The sequence below is a fragment of the Chiloscyllium punctatum genome, chromosome 17, assembly GCF_047496795.1.
Source record: "Chiloscyllium punctatum isolate Juve2018m chromosome 17, sChiPun1.3, whole genome shotgun sequence".
NCBI lineage: Eukaryota > Metazoa > Chordata > Chondrichthyes > Orectolobiformes > Hemiscylliidae > Chiloscyllium > Chiloscyllium punctatum.
In genome coordinates this window covers 1824181-1835760 of record NC_092755.1, presented here as the reverse complement: position 1 = coordinate 1835760, position 11580 = coordinate 1824181, and the positions used below count along the sequence as shown (strand labels likewise).

Genomic DNA, 11580 nt, shown 5'->3' with positions numbered 1-11580 from the left:
ACTGCCATAGTGTGAAGGTTTAAATGGAGAGGAATTTCTTAAGTGTGTACAAGACAATTTTCTGATTCAGTATGTGTGTGTACCTACTTGATCGACTCTTGGGAAATAAGGCAGGGCAGGTGACTGAGGTGTCAGTGGGGGAGCACTTTGGGACCAGTGACCGTTATTCTATTTGTTTTAAAATAGTGATGGAAAAGGATAGGCCCGATCTAAAAGTTGAAGTTCGAAATTGGAGAAAGGCCCATTTTGATTTTATTAGGCAAGACCTTTCGAAAGCTGATTGGAGGCAGATGTTCGCAGGTAAAGGGACGGCTGGAAAATGGGAAGCCTTCAGAAATGAGATAACATGAATTTGGAAAGTCAAGGACGGATTAGGGATAGGCAACATGGCTTTGTGTGTGGGAAATCATGTCCACGCACTTGATTGAGTTTTTGAAGAAGTAGCAAAGAAGATTGATGAGGGCAGATTCATAGATGTGATCAATGTGGACTTCAGTAAGGCATTCGACAAGATTCCCCGTGGGAGACTGATTAGCAAGGTTAGATCTCATGGAATACAGGGAGAAGTAGCCATTTGGATACAGAACTGGCTCAAAGGTAAAAGACAGAGGGTGGTGGTGGAGGGTTGTTTTTCAGACTGGAGGCCTGTGACCATTGGAGTGTCACAAGGATCAGTGCTGGGCCCTCTACTTTTTGTCATTTGCATAAATGATTTGGATGAGAGCATAAGAGGTACAGTTAGTAAGTTTGCAGATGACAACAAAATTGGAGGTGTAGTGGACAGCGAAGAGGGTTAAAACAGGATCTGGACCAGATGGGGACAATGGGCTAAGTGGTAGATGGAGTTTACTTCAGATAAATGCGAAGTGCTGCATTTTGGAAAAGCAAATCTTAGACGGACTTATAAACGTAATGGTAAGTTCCTAAGGAGTGTTGTTGAACAAAGAGACCTTGGAGTGCAGGTTCCTAGCTCTTTGAAAATGGAGTCGCAGATAGATAGGATTGTGAAGGCGGCGTTTGGTATGCTTTCCTTTATTGGTCAGAGTATTGAGTCCAGGAGTTGGGAGGTCATGTTGCGGCTATACAGGACATTGGTTAGGCCACTGTTGCAATATTTTGTGCAATTCTGGTCTCCTTCCTATCAGGAAAAATGCTGTGAAACTTGAAAGGGTTCAGAAAATATTTACAAGGATGGTGCCAGGGTTGGAGGATTTGAGCTACAGGGAGAGACTGAACAGGCTGGGGCTGTGGCGTCGGAGGCTGAGGGACACACAGACAAAAAGTGAGTGAGTGATACGCATACACAGACATACAGAGCGAGGGGAGGACACCCTCACACACTTGCAAGAGGGGCACACACACTCACAGCAAGAGGGACACACACACACACAGCGAGGGTGGGACACACACACACGCAGCGAAGTTGAGGCATACAGACACAGCGAGGGTGGGACATGTGCACAGAAAGCAAGAGGGGACACATACACACACATAGCGAGGGGACAGACAGACACACACAGTGAGGGAGGGAGACACGCAGACATACGCACACACAAACACACACACAGTGAGGGAGAGATGCGCACACACACACACAGTGAGGGAGGGACATGCTCACTCACACAGTGAGGGAGGGACACACACACACACACACACACACACAGTGAGGGAGGGACATGCTCACATACACAGTGAGGGAGGGACACGCTCACACACACACAGTGAGGGAGGGACATGCTCACACACAGTGCGGGAGGGACACGTTCACACACACAGTGAGGGAGGGACACGCACACACACGCAGTGAGGGAGGGACACGCACACACACACACACACACACACACAGTGAGGGGGGGACATGTTCACATACACAGTGAGGGAGGTACATGCTCATACAAAGCAAGGGAGGGACAAACACACACAGTGGAGAGTTACACACACACAGTGAGGGAAGGGGACATACACACATGCATACACACAAATGGAGGGTCACGTGCACATGTAGTGATGTGTCTCCTCGGACGTGTAATCATCCAGCTCTCACTCCAGTCTGCTCACTCACAGGGTCACCGTCTCTGTGACTCCCAGGTACAACTAGGCCTCGATCCTCAGTGCGGATTTATATTCTCCCAGGTGTGAGTCAGTCTCATGCTCCTGCTCCAAGTTGCTCCCTCAGATGGTCACTCCCTCTGTGACTTGGTGCTGATTTCGAGCCTCCTGCTCTGCTTTTTATCCAAATCCAAGTCCCAGTCGGCCCCGATCCTCGCTGCTGATTTATATACTCCCACTTTGTGCTGCACTCGCTCAGGTTCTCTCCCCTTGTGACTCCCAGGTAATGGTAGGCCTCAAGCCTCAGCTGAGATTTATAACATCCCATTCCGCACTGCTCTCTTACAGGATCGCCGTTGTGCCTGGAAGACAGTGGGAAAGAGGAGGATTAGACAGAACAGAAGGTGTTACAATTATTGAGGGAGCTGGAGGGAATGAAACAGGTTATCTGGGGAGATAGGCAGACCTGCAGTAACTAAAGAACATTACTGGAAGATACAGCGAGAGTTGCAGACACTGAAGAAGGCAAAGGAAATAGCGAGATGGTGGCTTGTTCATGACGGAGCTTTGTAGCGTCAACAGGGCTTCAAAGTTTGTGAGAAGATTTGTAGCATGGGTGCTCGTTGTTGTGGTTCTGTTCGCCGAGTTGGGAATTTGTGTTGCAGATGTTTCATCCCCTGTCTAGGTGAAATTCTCAGTGCTTGGGAGTCTCCTGTGAAGCGCTTCTGTGATCTTTCCTCTGGCATTTATAGTGATTTGTATCTGCCGCTTCCGGTTGTCAGTTCTAGCTGTCCGCTGCAGTGGCCAGTATATTGGGTCCAGGTTGATGAGCTTATTGATTGAAACTGTGGATGAGTGCCATACCTCTAGGAATTCCCTGGCTGTTCTCTGTTTGACTTGTCCTATAATAGTAGTGTTGTCCCAGTCGAACTCACGTTGCTTGTCATCTGCGTGTGTGGCTACTAAGGATAGCTGGTCGTGTCATTTCGTGGCTAGTTGGTGTTCATGGATGCGGATTGTTAGCTGTCTTCCAGTTTGTCCTATGTAGTGTTTTGTGCATTCCTTGCATGGGATTTTGTACACTACATTGGTTTTGCTTATGCTGGGTATCAGGTCCATCGTGCTGGTGAGTTGTTGTCTGAGAGTGGCTGTTGGTTTGTGTGCTGTTATGAGTCCTAGTGATCGCAGTAGTCTGGCTGTCAGTTCCGAAATGTTCTTGATGTATAGTAGTATGGCTAGTCCTTTGGGTCGTGGCATGTTTCGTTCCGTTGTCTTTCCCTGAGGCATCTGTGGATGAAATTGCGTGGAGTCTGACCCGACCCTGCAGCTCACCAATAGGATAAACAACACACTGAGACACCAACAAAAAAATGGACAGATAACCAGGTTTGAAAGCAACAACACCCTCAGATTCTATGGACTTCCTAAAGTACACAAAAAAGACATCCCACTCAGACCCATAGTATCACGACCAACAAAGTATCCTATCAACAAAGACTGCATACTCAAACTACTGGACCTGTGCCTCACAACACACTTCACATTCAACAACCAGATATACGAACAAATCAACGGCACACCCATGGGCTCACCCATCTCTGGACTCATAGCAGAAGCGGTAATGCAAAGATTAGAACAAACAGTCTTACCGCAAATTCAACCCAAACTCTGGGTCAGATATGTGGTTGACACCTTTGTAATCATTAAAAACACAGAAATAGAGAACACACACCAGATCATCAACGCCACACTCACAGGAATCCGATTCACTAGAGAGGAAAAAAAGGACAACCAACTCCCATTCCTAGACGTTTTGGTACAGAGAACACCGAACGGAGAATTGACCACAAAGGTTTACAGGAAAGCCACACACACAGACCGAGTCCTAAACTACGAAAACAACCACCCCAGCACACACAAAAGAAGTTGCATCAAGACATTGTTCAAAAGGGTCACAACATACTGCAGTACACCAGAACTGCAAAAAGAGGAAGAGGAACACCTATACAATGTATCCGCCAAAAACGGATACCCCCACAATTTCATTAGGGATTGTCTGTATGGATTTGCTAGACGACTGTCCTCTGATATTGATGAGGGCAGTGCAGATGATGTGGTTTATATGGTGTTCATTAAGGTCTTTGACGAGGTCCCACACGGAAGGCTGCTCCAAAAGGGAAGAGCCCATGGGATCCAAGGTAAGTTGGTAAATTGGCTCCACAATTGGTGGAGGGTTGGTTTTGTGATTGAAAGCCTTTGCCCAGCGGGTGTACCACACGGATCTGTGCAGGAGCCATTGCTGTTCATTATGGACATTAAATCACTCGTATGTGAAAGCAGAAGGCAACATTAGTAGGTTTGCAGATAACATGTAAGGTGAGGGTGTTGTCCACAGTGAGGGGGATGGACTCAGGCTGCAGTCTGATTTCGATCAGATGATAAACTCCGCAGAGTAATGGCAGACAGAGTTTACTTCTGATCACTGTGAGGTAATGCACTGTGGGAAGTCTAATAAACGAATAATATACATCATGAGTGGTAGCTCCTCCTGGAGTACTGAGGAATACAGGGACCTTGGTGAGCAAGTCCCTGGATGTCTGAAGGTGTCAGCACAGGTAGACAGGGTGGGGAATACACCTGAACTGGGAGCAGGAGGGGGGCTCACATCCTGGTGGGGAACGTTGCTGGAGCTGCTCGAGAGGATTTAAACTCATCTGGCAGGGCTGTGTGACCCCAAAGTAACGCCAAAATGAAAGTTGAAGCTGGTACAAATGTTTAAGAGAGGAATATAAGTAGACAATGCAGGCAAGAACATAGCAGACAATTAGTGAAAACTGGTGAATTAAACTGCAGTTATTTCAATGCAAAGGGCCAGACAGATAAGGCAGATGAACCCAGAGTATGGATGGGAACATGGGATTGGGATACCATAGGTATTACAGAAACACAGCTGAGGGAGCAACAGGACCAGCAGCTCAATGTTCCGGAGACAGATGCTACAGGAAGGATAGAACAGGAGGCAAAACAGGAGGAGAGCTGGTGGGTTTGATTGGGGGGAAACATCCCAGCAGTACCTCGAGGGAGGATTCATGTAGGACCGCCCAGTTAAACGATATTAGTGGAACTGAGAAATAAAAATTGGTCATTAGTTTTCTACGGTCAGACTACAGCGATAGGCAATGGGAGATGAAGGAGCAAATATGTCAGGAGATTTCAGATATCTCTGACAATAATAGGGTTGTAATGATAGGGGATCTTAACGGTTCAAAACCTGCACTGGGATTGCTCCTAAGTTAAGCATTTGGATGGAAGGAATTTGTTAAGTGTGTTCCGAAAACTCCCAGTCATTATGTAAGTGGCCCAACTGGAGAATGGGGCTAAACCTGACCTCCCCTTGGGAAAGAAGGTAGGGAATGGGACTGAGGTGTTAGTGGGGGAGCACTTTGGAAAGTTACCACAATTTTATTAGATTGGAAATAGCGATGGAAAAGGACAGGCCTGGTCCACAAGTTCAAGTTACTCAAGGGAGCAAGATAGCATTAGACAGGATTTTTTAAAGTAGATCTGGGGAGGCTATTTGCAGGTAAAGGGAAGTCTGGTAAGTAGGAATATCTTAAAACCAAGATAAAAGGAGCGTTCAGCACCAGCATGTTCCTGTTAGTGTGCAGCTCAATACTGACTGAATTAGGAAACACTGGCTGAGTTTTGAGGCTGTGGTCAAGAAAAAAGGGTCACATGTCAGATATAACTGGCTGACTCAAGGGAATCCCTTCAGGAGCATCGGGGCTGTAGAAATACACTTAGGGTGGAAATCAGGAATGTAAAAAGGGGACATGAGATAGCTTTGGCAGAGAACGTTAAGGAGAATCCAAAGAGACTCTACAAGTGTATTAAGAGCAAAAGAAGAGCTTGGGACAAACCCGGTCTCCTTAATGATCAATGAAGGCAACGATGTGTGAAACTACAAGATCCAAAACAAATATTTCACTTTGGAACTTACTGTGGATAAAGACTGGGGCGCTCAGGGAACTAAACAGTGTTTGTCCTGACCACTATTGGAATACTGTGTGCAATTCTGGTCTCAATGCCACAGGAAGGATGTCGTGGATCATGTAAGGGTTTAGCAAAAATGACCAAAGATGTTGCCAGGGTTGGAGGGTTTGCGCTTCAGGGAAAAGCCTGAATAGGCTGGGGCTGTTTTTACTTGAACATGGGAAGCTGAGGAGTTAACAGATAAAAGGTGTTTAAAATAATGATGGTCATCGACAGGGTCAATAGACAAGGTCATTTCCCCAGGCGAGGGAAACTTTTCAAAGGGGTCTAAAGGGCAACTGACTCCCGCAGAGTGGATGGAATAAGCTGCCGGAGCAATTAGTGGAGGCTGATAGAAATACATTTAAAAGGCATGTGGATGGGTGTATGAATATGATGGGTTTAGAGGGATATTGGCAAAGTTGTGGCAAATGTGACTAGAAATGTCATGCAGGAGTTGGTCCGAAGGGCCTGTTTCCGTGCTGTACATCTCTATGACTCATTGACTTGAAATGAATGCACATTATACAAGAGGAGGTGCCAGAGTTTTGAAAACACAAAGGTAGATAAATCCCCAGGATCTGCTCAAATGGATCTCAGGACATTGTGGGAAGCTGGTGAAGAAATTGTAGGGCCCCTAGCAGAGATATTTGTACCATAGAGAGCTATGTGTGATAGGCTGGTAGACTGGAGGGTGGCATTGAGGACAGTGAAGAAGGTTTTCTAAGATTACAATGTGATCCTGATGAAAAGTGTGATTGGCTTAAAAACTGTAGATGGAGTTCTATCTGAATAAATGTGAGGTAATACATTTGGTACAACAAACACGTGCAGGACTTATACAATTAATGTTAGGACCTTCAGTAATGTTGTAGAACAGAGGGACCTCAGGGTTCAGCTACATAATTCTTTGAAGTTTGCAACATGGAGAGACAGGATAGTTTAAAAAAAGGTGCTTGCCTCACTTGCTTTCATTGCTCAGTCCTTTGGATATAGGAGTTGGGAAGTCGCATTGAGATTATACAGGCCATTGGTGAGTCCTCTTCTGGACTACTGTGTCCAGTTCTGGTCGCCCAGTTATAGGAAGGATATTATTAAGCTGGAAAGGGTTGGGAGGAGATTTACTGGGATGTGGCTGCGTACGAAAGGCTTCAGTATAAAGAAACGCTGAATAGGTTGGTATTTTTCACTGAAACCTGAATGTTGACAGATGACCTCATAGAAGTTTATAAAATCATGAGGGGGATAGATAGAGTTAATGGGAGTTGTCGTTTCCCATGGACAGGGGAGTTTCAAGACAAGTCAGGACAGTTTTAAGTTTAGTGGAGAGACATATAAAAAAAACAGACATGAGGGGCACATTGTTTCACGGAGGATGGGTTGTGTGTGGAATGAACTTCCCAAGGAAGGGGTGAATGTGGGGACAATTACAATGTTTAAAAGACATTTGGATTAGTACAGGAATAGGAAAGGTTTGAAAGGATATGATCCAGGAACAGGCAGGTGGGACGAGGTCAGTTTTAGAGTATGGTTCGTGTGAACCAAACAGTGCGATATGAATCTCTGACTATGATTATAATGTTGTGTCATTAATTAAGAAAGGCTTCAAGAGAAAGCCAGGGAACGACTGACTGATGAGTGAGACATCAGGGTGGGTCAGTTGTTGGGGGTCATTCTGAGAGGTCGGCCGTCCATGCATTTGGAAAGATAAGGCCTGATTACGGACAGCCAGCATGGCTTTGTGCCTGGGATAACATGTCTCACAAACTGGACTGGAGTTTGCTCAAGATGTGACCAAAAAGATACACTAAGGCAGAGCAACAGATGTTGTTTCTGGCTTCTGCAAACCCTTGGTCAGGGTGGAGCATGATACATTGGTTAGTAAGGGTAGATAACAAAGGATCAGGGAGAGCTAGCCAACTGGATACAAAATGGGATGGCAGTGGGAGACAGAGGGTGGTGGGAGAGGGTGGTTGTTCAGACTGGGGCCTCTGACCAGCAGTGTGCTGTAAGGATTGGTGCTGGGGCCACGGTTGTGCACCACTTACATAAATAATTTGAGTGAAAATATAGGAGTCCCTGTTAGTATGTTTATGGATACCAAGATTAGTGGAATAGTGGGCAGGGAATATAGTTATTGAAGGGGATGTTAATCAACTGGGCCAGTGGGCCAAGGAATGAAAGATGGAATTTAATTCAGGAGTTGGATTTAGTTAAGACAAACCAGGGAGGACTAACACAGTTAATGGTCAGGCCCTGGGCAGTGCTGTCGAACAGAGAGACACCAAGGGGTGGAGTTACATTGTTCCTTGGAATGGAATCACAGGGTGAACAGGGTGGGGAAAGCGGCAATTGGCACACTTGTCTTCATTGGTCAGAGCATTGAGTAAATGAGTTGGAGATATTTGTAAAATTGTTGTCAATATTTCTCCTGGGCAGACAAGGACACGGGATGACCTGTCAAGGTTTATGAAACAATGTAGGGCCGAAGTAAGGTGAATAGCCAAGGGTAGGTGAGTCCAAAGCTAGAGGCTTAAATGTGAGGTGAGAGAGCAAGGATTTAAAGAGGGAGCTGAGGGGCAACATTTTCTACAGAGGATGGTGCATAGACGGAATGGACTGCCAGAGGAAATGGTAAAAACAAGTACAATTACAACATGGAAAAGACACTCGGGCAGGTACATGGAGAGAAGTAGATTGGAAGGAATATGGGCCAAACACAGGCAAATGCAACTCATTCCATTTCGGAAACCTCCACCAAAAAGTAATGCCACACAGAAACAGACCCGATGTCTCCAGTTATTGGAGGAGGAGACTATCGAGACAAGGCATGTTGTAGAGACTGAAGCAAGTTACAGCGATACGGATGGTCATCTGGACTGGAGGTTTCAAATATGTGAAATAATTGGTGAGAGGGGAGGGGATGACAGAGATAGGAACTGTTATAGGAGTTAGAATGATTGAAGACACTGGTCCTCAATACAAGCCATAGATACAGTGTTGGAGAGGGAACAGGGAACAGAAAGATCCCAGGCAGCATTACCACCCTCTCGTGGGAGGGCTGCTTTCCCCTCAGCTGTTCTGATACTCCCTAAGAAAACACAGGCCTGGACTGATAACTGGGAACTCCCGATACTGTCTCATTACAACAAAACTTGCAGCAGGCGTGGTGATTGAGCCTGGGTTGTGTCTGTACTGTGCTCCCCCTCCAGCACTTTCTCTATGTCATGTCTTGTTAGCTGATGTTTGGATCCCCCTTATTACTTTCTGCTCTGTGCACTGGAATGATCTTACCTGGCAGCAGGATTTATTGAAGACTCCTGACCTCCCTGACTTTGTCTTTCTGGCTGAGCAACCATCGTCCCAACCAGCAGTTGGCAAGTCTATTGAGTCAGGAACTCCATGAGTACCTGTAGAAGACACAGAAGTAGGCAGAAGGGGAAATTAGACTAACACTTTGAGGGTTACACATATAGAATGGCACTGAGCCCACAGAGATCTGGAAAATGCCAGTCTCCATTCCTGGAGTGTGCTGCCTCATCTCTCTGGAGTGGAGAATTCTGTTGGTTCATGATCTGGAGTAGCTTCAAGAGTGAGAGACGCTGACAGAGACAACAATTCGACCCACACAGTGAGGGATACCACATGGAGAGTCACATCACCAGAGTGCCGGGTCAAACAATTGTGCAGGAAGAAAGGGTTTTGATTCGTGTTGCACTGGGATGTACAAACTGTGAGCAGGCGAAGTGATGGCCTAGTGGCATTATTGTATGACAATTTATCCAGAAACTCAGCAAGTGTTCTCTGGACACATGTTCAGATCCCACCATTGCAATGATTGAACGTGGAGTAAATGCTTCAAAAACGATGTAATGAAAAACCTGTAAATGAGTATTAAACAATTGCTGATGTTAAGAAAAAGTCATTGGGTACATTCGTGTCTTTAGTGAAGTAATCTAAGATGGGACTGGGATATCACAGGTATTACAGAAACAACAGCTGAGGGAGGGACAGGACAGGCAGCTCAATGTTCCAGGGGACAGATACTGCAGGAAGGACAGAAGTGGAGCTGAGAGAGGAGGAAGAGCTGCTGGTTCTGATTGGGTGAAACGTCCCAGCAGGACTGAGAGAGGATATTCCTGCAGGATCGCCCAGTGAAGCTGTGTTCTGGGAATTAATCAATAACAATGGGTCTTCCCTTTCCTCTGATTGTTCTACAGACCCCGAGAGCCCCGCCCTCCTGCACCTTGACCTCCTCAAGATGGCGGCCCTGAGCGCTCCATCTTCCCTCAAACAAATGGCGGCCGTGACCCTATGCCACTTCCCTGATGAGAGACCGCCGCCTCCTTACCCGGGCCTAGAGGGTCTTTTTAGAGTTATTGTTAACCTGTATCCAGGACTTGTGAAATCTCTCCGCTCCTTTCTCCCAGCGAGGCTCCCGCACACCGGCATGAAGCCGATCGCAGCCGCTGCCGCAGAAAGCAGCTCTATGTCTCTCTCTCTCTCTCTGCAATGATCAATGTGACACTGCGCATACTCCACATAGAAACCAAACTGCGCGTGCGTCTGCGATTACCGGTGAGTTTATAGAGAATATTCATAACTGCACAGGATCATGGATGAAGTATTAGTCATTAACAATTGCTCTGTCGAGTTACAGTCATTGAGATTATTAGTATGCAAATAGAGTGTTCGGTTCAATTTAACCACACTAGCCAGGTATGTAAATTACCAATCGTTCCGGGAGTTTGAAAATAAATTTCTTACTCGAGTTGTGTAAACCAACCTGTGAATTATTCACGCCGACCAGTGTATTATTCTCAGCTCGTCTCCCTACACCCATGTGTTTATCTAAGGATTGTTTAAATCTCCCTAATGTACGTTATCAGATTTACATCTCAACTATTTCTTAAAAATCTCACATTGATTCGTGGGAGAGGCTTAATGCTCCACTATGTAGTGAGAATGATCAATCCTGAAGCGTTCACTCTCCGAGAATGCTTTGGCCCCGCTCCTCACTCACTCTGGTTAGACGACCGGCCGCTGCTCGGTCCTGCTGTTCAGCCCCTTCCTCCGAATTGCGGAGTTGATACAGGCGCGACTCCAGCAGGCTAAGGGACAAGGGAAGTTACTTTCGATGCCTTGTGATGTGGTGAAAATATCCCGAATCTTGGATCGAGAGGCCTGAGTTCATTTCACAGCTTGTACAGGTGTGTGTAACAACAACTTTATTAAGAAAAAAACAAGGGAAGGCAGGAACAGAGTAAAAACAATAGAACATGTAAACAATGTGGTGGGGCTGCCAATGCTCTGGTGATTTTAGTCTTTACCATGTGTTTCAGGGCCCCAGGGCATCCCAGTACAGACTGTGCCACTCCTCCTTGTGCACAGCCAGATACCACGATTGCGGGGCAAAGTGATGTGGTGGGGTACAGATAGTGGTGCTGGAAGGGCACAGCAGTTCAGGCAGTATCCGAGGAGCAGTAAAATCGACGTTTC

General features: G+C 46.3%; 1 long non-coding RNA gene across 1 annotated transcript; it reads right to left on the bottom strand.

Annotated features, from left to right (window-relative positions):
• Window positions 1–2090: 2090 nt before the first annotated feature.
• Window positions 2091–10573, bottom strand: LOC140487665 (uncharacterized). The gene is made up of 3 exons (XR_011962849.1): window positions 10469–10573; window positions 9376–9491; window positions 2091–2411 (listed from the first exon to the last, which is right to left on the bottom strand). It is a non-coding gene; the product is annotated as an uncharacterized lncRNA (long non-coding RNA).
• Between the last annotated feature and the right edge of the window lie 1007 nt (window positions 10574–11580).